At 35.9% G+C, this 12,672-nt stretch overlaps 1 protein-coding gene across 1 annotated transcript in view; it reads right to left on the minus strand.

Moving 5' to 3' along the window:
* Positions 1–9,312: 9,312 nt before the first annotated feature.
* Positions 9,313–12,672, minus strand: part of LOC148944381 (SET domain-containing protein 9-like) — a 44,608-nt gene continuing 41,248 nt past the window's right edge. Inside the window, exon 6 of the mRNA XM_089099887.1 lies at positions 9,313–9,961. The gene's annotated coding sequence lies outside the window, so the exon portion shown is untranslated. The remainder of the gene's footprint in view (positions 9,962–12,672) is intronic.

Genomic DNA, 12,672 nt, shown 5'->3' on the forward strand with positions numbered 1-12,672 from the left:
ACCTAAGGATCGGCTAAGGAAATTTAGTTGAAAGCTTCAGGGTGTATTGACGGGGATGTTGAAAAGTGTTCCGAGGGCAACCAGGCCTCCTTTCCTTTTTTAAATATCCGCTCCCCTCATCACTGATTGAAATTTTGAAAAGCAGTTTTGTTCAAAATAGTCAAAAGATCTCGTGACTATGCCTTGGGAATTCAATATCACCCCAGAGCCCTTGGGGTAAGGATTGTAATCTATGCAATTTGCTCTTTTTTACAAGCAGAATTTATCATTAGTAAAGGGAAAACATTTCATCCTGGGTGTGCTCGAAACGGCTAAGAGTATTAATGTGAAACTTAAGGGAATGCTGAGGAGTATATTAAACTAAATCAAAAGACACCATGTGTATCAGTTTTATCAAAAAGGCGTATCTGCAGTATCTTGAGAATAACAGAGGGTATTAAGTTTTAACTTTCAGGGCATTTTGAACAGGATGTTGAAAAGTGGTAGGGGGGCAACCCGTCCTCTTGCCATACCCTATTTACCTGCACTTTCCCCAAAGACACCTGATGAAAATTTTGGAATAGCCATCTGGGTGAAATAGTGAAAACGTCAAATAATTATGCCTGCATGCATAAAATAAATCCCACAGCACCTGGGGCAAGTGCTGCAAGTTATGTAAGCTCCCCATTGTTAATATATAAGATTGGTCTTTGGAAAAAAGAAATCTGTTTGATCCCGAGTCTCCAAAAAGGCTAAGGGTATTAAGATAAAACCAATAGAAAATGTTGAGGGGAATATCGAACAAAATCAAAATACAATAAATGCAGGAGGGTGTCAAAAGGGCACAACAGCAATATCTAAGGAACGGCATATGGTATTAAGATGAAACTTTAAACGTATGTTGAGGAGAACGTTAAAAAGGGAACGGAGGGCATCCAGCACCTTCCTCCTGCCCTTTAGATGCCCCTCTTAACATTGATAGAATTTTTAAGGAGCCATTTTATTCAAGATAGTCACAAGGCCTAACAGTTAGGCCTCCGTGGATACCACGCCCCCACAGCCTCCAGGGCAAAGAATGTAGATTATCTAATTTGCCCATTTTTAACATTCAGGATTATCATTGGGAAAGGGGGGAAGGTTTGATCCTGGGTATATCAGAAAAGGCTAAGGGTATTGAGGTGAAATTTCAGGGAACTTTTAGGGGTATATTAAGCTAAATCAAAAGACAATATCCACATCCAACTTATCAAAAAGACTTATCTGCAATAACTTAAGAACGGGTAAGGGTATTAACTTTAAACTTTCGGGGCCACTATTACTACTACTACTGTTACAACTTTTACTACTACTACTACTACAAAAACTACTACTAATACTACTACTACTACTGCGGCTGGGCTGCGAATGCGACTGGTTGCGACTCCCAGTGTGATTACTTCCAACTGCAACAACTTACGACAGTGACTGCAACTATGACTGCAACTATTTGAAATTGCTACTACATCTACTTGTTACTATTTTCAAGGAACTTTGAGGGGGGTGTTGAACAAAATTAAAACCCTCTATGTGCATGCTGATTGCATAAAGGGCGTAAAGTAACACCTACTCCCCTTGTTCTTTTTAGACCCCTTAACACTGATCAAAATTATGGATTAGCCACTTTATTGAAATTAGTCAAAAGGTATAATAACTATGCTACTAGTAATTCCATACCTCTCCCCCCACCACAGCCCCTAGAGAAAGGGCTGTAAATTACGCAATGTGCTAATTGTTTACACATAGGGAAATTTGCCCATTGTTTACATATTTATCATTGGGAAAGAGAGTGGATATTTGATCTTGAGTGTGTCAGAAAAGGCTAAGGGTAGAACTTCAGGGAATTCTGAGGGGATGTTAAACTAATCCAAAAGACATTATTTGCATTCAGGTTATAAAAACGTATATCTGTGCGACTATGACTACTTTCGACTGCTTGCAAGTTCGACTACTTTCGACTGCTTGCAAGTTCGACTACTTGCAACTTCGACTACTTCTACTTGAGACTGGGACTACGTCCACTATGTGTATCCAAACTATCAAAAAGGGTGGCCGGCACCCCCCCCCCCGGAAAATGCCTCCCGGAAAATACTCCCCCGCAGAAAATACCCCCCAGAAAATACGCCCCCGTGGACAATACCGGAATTTTTCATGGGAAGAGAAAAAATTTCTCGGTATAATTTAAAAACGATCAGAAATGAATTTAAAAAAAAAAAAAAAAATTTCAACTGAAAGCAAGGAGCAACATCAAAACTTAAAACAAACAGAAATTATTACGTATATAGAAAGGGGTCGCCCCTTCCACAAGACCTTGCTTATTACGCTAAAGTTTTGACTTTTTGTCCTAATTCTGTAGGAACAATTCCTGAAACACAATGGCCGTTTAATTAGAATAGTAAGCTTTGTTTTAAAATTCAAAAAAAAAACTTCAGCGTAAAGAGTGTGCTCTTGAGGAGGAGGCAGCCCCTTTCATATACGTAATGATTTCTGTTTGTTTTATGTTTTGATATTGCTCCTTACTTTCAGTTGAAAAAACTTGTTTTTTTTTTTATTTCTGATCGTTTTTCAATAATACCGGGAAATCCGGCTCTCTCTCCATGAAAAATTAAGAATTGTTTTCTGAATGCAAACTTTCTAAACAGTTTACCCCCCCCCCCCCCTTATGTGCAAACATATAGCCCAAATTATATATTTCCCATCTATTCTGTCACTTGTCTTAGTCCTGTGTCACGCTAAGCTGAACGAAACTAACGAAGAAACCGGTTTGTTCTCGAGTTTTACACAGCGTAAACTTGAGTTAGTGGCATATAATACACAAGTACAAAAATTTCTTCCCCCTACAGAAAAAAAAAACAAAGCTCAAATACAATTCTCAAATTTGGAAAGCCTCATTTTCCACGGGGGTATTTTCCCGGGGGTATTTACCGGGGGAGTATTTTCCAAGGGGGTATTTTCCGGGGGGGGGGGGGTATTTTTGACGGGGGTATTTTCCTCGGGAGTGGTAGGGGGGGGGGGGGGTACTTTCGGGGGTATTTTTCGGGTGATATTTTCCACAGAGGTATTTTCCGCGGAGGGAGTATTTTCCGGGGGTAATTGCGACTATTTGTGACTTCGACTAAGACAACTTGGGACTACTTTCAAGTGCAACTATTTATGGCTGCGACTGCGACTATCTGCAACTGTAACTGCAACGATTATGAGTGTGATAACTCGTGACTGCAACTGCTTGTGACTGTGACTACTAGTGTTAGTGCTGCTACTGCTACTAAGATTGTGACTATGGCTGTAAATAATACTACTTCTTTTATTACAAATAAAACTATTGAGCTAAATCAAAATATTTTAACTGCATACTGCTTGTCAAAATGGCATAGTGCATTCAGGTTGTCAAAATGTCTTATCTACAACATTCAGCTAGATCGAACTTTCAAGGACCGTTAAGGGGACGTGTAAAAAAATCAAAACACGCAAATTAGACCTAACAAATTAGAACCCGTATATTTTAATTCTTAGGCCGAAGACGCAAAAAACCGTAAAATATTCATTATGCGAACCAATAACAGAACTTCGGTAATAAAAACATACATAAGTTAATTAAAAAAAAAACTCTCCATAAAAACTCCATAGCCGAATTAGACTCAAGACCAGCAGAAACAAAGTCCCATGATAATTCAAACATAAAACGACCAGAAATTACTTTTAAAGAATAAATGAAACTCAAAACAAACAGAAAATTAATATAATTCATCATATTAAACATGAAGATAGCAGATACTTGTATAGATGAATTAATAAATCTTAAAACGAGTAAAAATTAATTTGAATATTCAACTAAACTTAAAACGAAAAAAAATTACAACAAATAGGACTTCGGGTACTACCCCCTTCCCTAAAGCCCATGGCGACATTAGCGCTTTACTTAAAAAAAAAATATTATAATTTTGTTTCTACATTTATAACATTGAAAAAATTAAAATAAAAAATACAATGAAATAAAATTTTGAATTACTGAGATTTCCAGGAATTAATATCATAATACATTAAAAGTTCAGTTTATCCCAATCAGTTCTTTCCTGTTTTCTTAATTATTATATTGAATTATTGCCGATTTTTGAAAAAATAAAGCAAACTATTCGTACACATATATTCTTCAATAAAAAGCAAATGTTTCTTGCTTTCAAAGTCGCAAGCTGACCTGTTCCGCCGCCCCTAGCCCGTTACCTCTGAAGTTGGCAGATTTTTTCCTATGGAACTAGTAAATTCGTAGGTTATTCAACGAATTGAAGCCAGGAGAATTCTTTCCATAGGCTAGTATTATCACTTTTCTTGGCGCATTCATTACTTTCTCTGCATAATTTGATATATTGACGAGATCACCTGTGACTTAATTCATCAGTTCTGCCATGTCATGAACAATAGATAGATAAATCGTGTATTTCCAAAGCTCAAGAGCGATACACACACAAAAATTTATGAAAAATAAAGAAATCACAACAGAAAAAATTACGAAACACACAGCAACATGATACATAGCAAAAATTGCCTAATGGTAATTTATCGAGAAAATAAATTTAATTCCATATAATAAATAATAATTAATTCTAAAAACGTTTCCTTCTTTCTAATCCTTTCTCTATATACGCACCAATACGAAATACTGTGGTTGGATTACTACTTTGTAAAATACCAGGAAGCAGCAAAACAATCCGATGCAAGTATTTTTTCCTTAAATAAGAGATCACCAGGCACTTTCGGAGAAAATGGTCCAAATCTTCGTCCTCATCTCTACAATGAGGGCACACACGCCGACCTTCAGGATCAACTATCCACCTGTCAAACACCATTTGCCTGCTCTGGGTTGGAAGGCAATTCGCCCTAAGCTGAATCCATCGACATAAAATCATAGCCGGTAAATTAAATTTAAAATAAATTACCTCTCCAAAACTAGGTTTAGCCTGACTATAATGATTCAATGTAGTAGAATTTAATACCAGCCCTTGCCAATTCTGAATTTCTTGACCTTCTAAGATAAATCGTACCTGGCTTACTAAATTTGCTAGTAGATCACGGGAACCAAGACCATCATTCCATAAGTAAGGCATTCCCACTCTTTCCAGTAATGACCTAATTTGGGATGGCCACGACGTTTTCGAACAACAACTCAACATCTGATAATAAGCTGATCTAACTAGTCTATCTTCATTCCACCTAATGAGCTTCAACCAAAATCTAAGCATCAAAATAGACCTACGCAGTTTTAACGAATTCATTACTTTCTCTGCATAATTTGATATGCTGACGAGATCAACTTGACTTAATTCATCAGTTCTGCCATGTCATGAACAATATTATATTTTGGAGCCGCTTTCACAAACGTGTTCTTCCCCAAAGAATGTGCAAAGCTTGTTACTTCGGTGCCACTAAGGCAGTGAAGCAAACCAAAGCTGTCAATTAAGACCCGTGGAAGAGAAGTAGCTGTCCCACTTACAGGGAAAACTATCATGGAATTGGATTAAAAAACTAATTCTTTTTTATCTCTTCAGTAGCTAACGATAAAATAATGTTGCAAAATACGACAAAGATTTCAGTTTGATTAGGCCAAGCAATGACGGATGAACTTTCATTCCTGAAACAAAAAGCAACACGGACTGCTACATGCATGGCTGATTCTTCAAACGTTCTTCCAAATTCAATAATAAGAGAAGCTGACGGTTCCAGAGATCCTTTTCCTCGGCAGAATTCTTACAAATTATTCATTACCGAGACCTATAGCAAGCCTAATGCCAAAGCTCTTACTTTCTTTCCACCCCAGTCGGGGACATTGACCTGCTTTTTATTTGGTCAAAAACGGAGAGCCAGAAAGTAGATTCTTCGGCAATCCGTCATCTTTCATCCATAAAGCGTGGCCTAGCTATCTTAAATTTTCTTTCATTCTAGCCCTAAAAGGTTGGATCGAACCACATTTTTCGTGCAGCATATTGTTTGATATATGTCAGTCAAGTAAATACCTAAGAATATTCTCACACAACTCTTCTGGTGAACTTTTACAAAACTCTCCTAAGCTTTTTGAACCACCAATGTTTCAGAACCGTAATTGACCCCTGCCATTAGCATAACTTCCAATACTCTAGTCTTTGCTTGCAGACTCATCTTCCAGTTCTTCTAAACTTTTTTCAACTGTGAAAAAATACTGTATGCCTTGTCTATTCTCCTTTTTCCATCTTCACTTTATTAACTTTCTTTGCGAGTAATACAGCCATGTTAAGTGAAGATATCCACTTGGTCGATTTTTTCGTTTCCCAACATTCAGCTCTTCACCCTCATTTACTCCTAATCGAATTAACTTAGTGTTCTTAATATTAACTTTCAAACTACGAAGTCCAGAGTATGTTTTTGGCCCTGGAGTCATTGCTGAAAAGTTTTATGCGGCTCGATCCCTAAAAACTAATTAATTTTGCTAACATATTTACTTTGGACACAACAATCCTCTATTTTTAATAACAGTTCTAAAGAGACTAATTCTTTTATTGGAAAAAGAAAACTATAAAAACTATAGAAAAAGAAAACTATATGGATATTTCGGTCACATACACAGTGTTCGTCCTCAGCAGATAAAAAAAAAAAAAAAACACACAAATAAAACATCGACATTTACACAAAACAAATTAATTACATATTATTCAATGCTATTATTTTTTGCCACGCAGTTACAGAAGCTAATCTCTTTGAGAGAGAGAGAGAAAATAATTTATTAACTAAAATAACGCTTACATAATCTTTCAACAATCATCAGGGGAACCCATTGGGTTGTATATGATGGTTATTTCCATCCTTATAGTTTACTAACATATATTCCCACTTCACCTATAAATCAAAATCACAAAAAAAAGTGAAAATATAACAACTTTTAACTATTAGCACACACTATTAAACAATATCATCGATAAAACCATAAACGATGTGGAAACGAATTACTAGCGAGACACACTTCAAACAACTTAAATCATTAACAACTTCCCAGAAGGTGAATTCCACAGCTGTGGTCCTGCAAAACGCGGAAATAAAGATCCGCGTTGAGTACTCCAAGCCTCAAACACTATACGTGAAGAATACCTTGTTTCATAACAGTGATTAAATAAAAAAAAAGTTTTTTTAACTGAAAGTAAGGAACGACGTTAAAACTTAAAACGAACAGAAATTATTCCGTATATGAAAGGGACTGTCCCCTCCTCAACGCCTCGCTCTTTACGCTAAATTTTTTTATTGTTTAAAAAAGATAGAGTTGTGAGAAAGTCAAACTTTAGCGTAAAGATCGAGGCGTTGAGGATGGGGCAGCCCCTTTCATATACGGAATAATTTCTGTTCGTTTTAAGTTTTAACGTCGTTCCTTACTTTCAGTTAAAAAAAACTTGCTTTCTATTTATTTAATTTTTGAACGTTCTTGAATTAATGCAGGTTTTGATTTTGGCTCACCGTACATGAATAATAAAAAAAAAATTGAATATTAATTTTACTTTTATTTGGTTAAATGGCTTTCTCGAAACCTGTTTAATTTTATTTAGGAACGTTTTTATTATTAATAAATATACGTAACTTACGAATTAACTTACGTAACGCACTTCTATACTCATATATTTTCAGTGCATAAATTAGAAGGCTCGTCCCCTAGTGAATACCTCACTCTTTAAGTTAAAGTTCAAATTTTTTTCCAATTCTTTAAAAATAACCCCTTAATCACAAATGCCGCTAGTTAGAATAAATAGCTCTTATGAAAGTACTAAATAATTTTTGGCTTAAAGAGCGAGGTATTGACTAGGGAATGAGACCAATCATATATGTAATGTTTTCTGTCCTTTTAAGTTTTGATGTTGCTCCTTACTTTCAGTTAAAAGACTTGTTTTTTCATATATATATTTCTTATCTTTATTTTAATAATACTGGGAAATCCGGCGCCCCCTTCATAGCAATGTCTCTTCTCCCATGAAAACTTCCTTCGTGGTAAGATCCTCCCACATAACCCTCGACCCCCTCCCCACCTACCAGAAAAAATCCCCTCTGAAAACGTCTGTATACTTCCCAATAACAAATACTATACGTAAACATTGGTTAAAGTTCAAAACTTTCAGCCCTCCCCGGGGGACTGTGGGGGAATAAGTTATTCGAAAATACATTTATTATATTTTCAATCATTATGAATACAATGAATACCTTGTCAGTTTGATTGGGTGATTGTGGGGAAAAAAGAGTCTGGAAGGGGGCCTAGGTGCCCTCCATTTTATTTGGTCACTTAAAAACTAGAACTAGTGCTAGAAAAACTAGCACTAGAACTTTTAATTTCTGTTCGAATGAGCCCTCCCACGATATTCAAGGACCACTGGGTCGACACGATCACCCCTGGGGGAAAAAAAAACAAACAAACAAATAAACACGCATCCGTGATCTTTCTTCTGGCAAAAATGGCAAAATTCAACCTTTTTGTAAATAGGAGTTTGAAACCTCCGCAATAGGGTTCTCTGACACGCTGTTTATGATGATTTCATTTTTATTGGGATTCTATTGTTTTTATGGGGCCTTTTTCTCTTTTTTCGAAAATCCTTCATGCGTTCTCAGGCACGTAACTTTTTACAGATAGGAATGAATATGATGAAACTTATATATTTGAAATCAGCATTAAAATCTAATTCTTTTGATGTCTCTATTGGTATCAAAATTCCGTTTTCTACAGTTTCGGTTACCATTTCGGTTACCGGGTCGCTCCTTACTTACAGTTCGTTACCACGAACTGACAGTTCGTTACCACGAACTATTTGATAAAACGAGTTAGACTTTAAAATTTCATAAAAGCACTCCGGTGAATAACGATTCAAACATTGATAAACAAAAATAGTTAGTTGATAATCTCTTAACTTATAAACATTTAGTATTTTCATTTTAGTGAAGCAACTCAAAGTACTATTTTCAAATCTCACATAATTTCCTAAGACACGAACAGCTTTATTTTGTAAAAGTTAAACTCTTTTAAAGACACAAAAGAACTAGTCCACAGCAAACAACCATAAGATAGATACGGACTGATAAGAGAATGATAGAGGATCATTAGAATTCTTGGTGGGAGCTCATTCCTTGGCCTTCTTATAAGACCCAGTCCTCCTGCCGCGTTCCCTGCTACTACGTCACAGCGTAATTTCCAGTTCCAATTGAAATTACGAAAAAAACCTACATACTTGTCACTAAATGCTTTTTTTAGAAATTCACCATTCAGACAAATTTTATTATTTAAAATAATGGAAGTACCAATTTAAAAAAAAATGATGAAATTCGTCTTAAAAACATTAACAGATAGACTCGTAAAACTTGCCAGTTCACCGAGATAACTCGTAAAACTTGCCAGTTCATTTAGGGCCTTATTTGACTTTTAAATCAAAAAAATTTCGCAAGATGATGTGAAGTAGCTATACTTTTGGTGGTTTTCTGAATTCTGGAAAGAATCGAACTTCAGTGGAGCAACAAAGTGAATTATATTAGATTCCATGTATTTACGGAAACCCCTATGTACGACGTAAAAAACAGAATTTAAAAATGAGATTTCTACAAAATCAAGATTCTATTTCGTCGGCCTTAAAGCAAAATTCTGAACCTGAAGAATTTACATCAGCTCTATCGGAACCCATTTTAAATTTGCCGGACCATTCTATTATGTTCAAAAATATCGCTTTGGTATCTAGGTATCGAGGTTTATAGCAAGTTTTCCGGGAATTTATAGAAATTAAGAAAATTGTATTCAAAAACCTAGCTTTAAATAGAGATTCGGATGAATTTCGCCTAAATTCAATTCATGATAATATACTACGGTCAAATAAAGTATGGTTCGTTTCTCCCAATACTTTTAACTTCTGTTTACCTGATAACGAGCCTTCTCGTTCAAATCATGCCAATGAACCTGAAACTAAGAGATCAAAGAGATTTACTTTTGTAGCTGCTTGAACAAAAAAAAAAAAAAATAAGAGCACTAAATAATATGTGATTATTTTATTTTGTATAAATGTCGAAGTTTTATTTGTTTATATTTGTATTATTTGTGTGTATGACTGAAATATCCAGAGATTTTGTTATTGTTTTCACGGTCTAATCAAAGGATTTGTTCCTATTGAACTGTTATTTGTAAGTCATGGAAAGGCAATGGGGTCTTCGAAATGCCAGATCCTCTACATACTGTAAGATAAACTACATACATAAGACTATGCAAGAACTAGAGAAAACTCAATTTTACGGAACGCTGAAAAGTTGTTTCCATTCTTATTCAGTTTTTCTTGGAAACCAATGGTATGCAACGGTAGATAATGAGGTTAGCAGCTGGTTTTGTATTGAATCAGGAGTTAAGCATGGTTGTGTTCTATCCCCTTTATATGGATCATTTTGATTGACTTTGTCGTAAGGGGCACAGCAAAAACAATGGGAGACCATGGAATCAAATGGAGAGGAAACTCTCCTGGACTTAGATTATACTGATGATTTAAGTATCCTAGATGAAAGTGTGAGCAAAATGAATGAACTTTTAGAGTTTCTGCAAGTTCAGGAGGCAAGAACATGTTTGAAAATGAATGTTAAGAAGACCAAATCACTGAGGATAAAAATAAGTGAATATGAAAAGGTGACATTGGGTAACGAAAAGATTGATCAAGTGGACAACTTCAAGTATCTTGGTAGTAGTATTAGTAAAGACGGTGGGAGCAGTGAAGATGTTAAAAGTAGAATAGCCAAAGCTCAGGGTGTTTTTTCCCAGTTAAAAAAAAGTTTGGAAGAATAGGAAGATAAGTCTGCAAACCAACATTAGAATATTAGAAGCTACAATGATGACAGTGGTCAAATGTGACTCTCAAGCATGGGTGCTCTGAAAAGCGGATGAAGAGTTTCTAGATGTTTTCCAGAAAAATTGCCTACGGATGGTTCTGAGTACGCGGCTTACTGACCGTATTTCAATCAGTAGGCTGTACGAAAAGTGTGGTTCAATCCCGCTTTCTAGGGCTATAAGGAAAGAAAGGTTGAGATGTCTAGGGCACGTTCTGCAGATAAAGGATGACATATTGCCGAAGATTGTCCTTTTTGGCCAACCGTTTAGGGCTTAACGAAAAGTAGGTCGTCCTCGTCTGGGGTGGGAGGACGTCATCAAAAATATTTAAAGGAAATGGGAACTCCCTAGGATGGTGTAAAACGGGAGGCTTCGAATAGATTGGGATGGAGAAGGAGCATGCGTAGCTGTGTTAGCCTCAGGCAGCTTGGTGCTGCGGTGAGTTGTTTGTAGTAGTAGTAGTAGGTATGAAAATGACGAAATCAGACTCTTTGGAAAAAGACACATCAGAAACCATTCTTTATTTCTGCATAAAGATACTGGAGAATTTAAATATTCCATTGGAAATCGCATAGAGTGCTGATAATACAAATACGAATCTGAAGGACAAGAGAGGCAGGAGACGAAAATTGTTCATTTTAAACTAAAATCAAAGCTCTCGAAAGCTCTAGAAGGAATTGAGTGGTGTGTTCACATCCGACATAAAACAGTATGGATATCTGCTGACGTACTTTCAGTTGATGTGGAGTCTGCGGTACTCAAGATTAATAAATATTTAATAAAGATAATTTCTTAAACCACATTGGCCTGACATCAAATATTCGCTTTGTTTTTTCAGTATCGTCATTTGGCCTATAAAAACCCCATTTTTGCTCGTTTTTCTTTCTTTATGTAATTATTTAATAATCTAAGACACTACGAACGCCTTAAATCTTTTTGTGAGGCAGCAGATGCCATTTATGCTAATTCACAATCTCACTCAAGAGCTAGGTGATTGTCATTTTTGTCTGCTGAAACTGAACCGCCCACAGCGATAGTCAACATCTTTAACCATCCGTTGTCACAAGTTTATTTTTTGCTTTTACATACCCATTCTTTTTATTTGAGAAACAAATAAAGAAAAACAAAATAAAAACATAATCATTATTAAAGTTAATGAACTTATAACCGGTCTTGAAAAAACACTCTCAGAACGTGTAGCAGCAAAATATTTGGGGATTCAAACTGAAACTGAATATGATTAAACAGCAAAATTACTCAGCATTGAAATTTAATAAAGTCATATGACGAGGAAATTGAAAATTATTATACAGCAACTTTGGAATATTTACAACAATGGAATGGTCCACTCACCATCTATGATATTTTCATGGATGAATCTTGCTGCTCCACCGCAATGGCAGGATGTTGTAAAGACAGTACATTATTAACAAGAAGAGAAAATAGTTAACTTCGACAGCGTATTTAAAAAAAATACCATATCTCAAAGATTTTGAAGGACAAAGAAGAGGTAAAGAATCTTGGGACGAAAAAGACATGCACGAAAAAAGGTTAAGCTTTTTTTCTGGAGACGGTAATGAAACAGACTTTGATACTGAGAGGCCATCCCTTGTCTTAGCGCCAATGTGGGACAATATTTTTTTTAGTAGCTGCGCAGTGGACCAAGGGACTTAATCACCTTCACGTAGACACGGTCGAAAGCACAATGTAATGTAAGTTTAATCGTAAAATGACATGTTCAGAATGACATTAGTATTGGCAAACCAGACCTGATAAATAAGGCAAAGAAATCTGAAATATATAGTAAG

This window comes from Artemia sp. Qi Xiang Cuo, chromosome 14 (assembly GCF_049724085.1).
Source record: "Artemia sp. Qi Xiang Cuo chromosome 14, ASM4972408v1, whole genome shotgun sequence".
Taxonomy (NCBI): Eukaryota; Metazoa; Arthropoda; class Branchiopoda; order Anostraca; family Artemiidae; genus Artemia; species Artemia sp. Qi Xiang Cuo.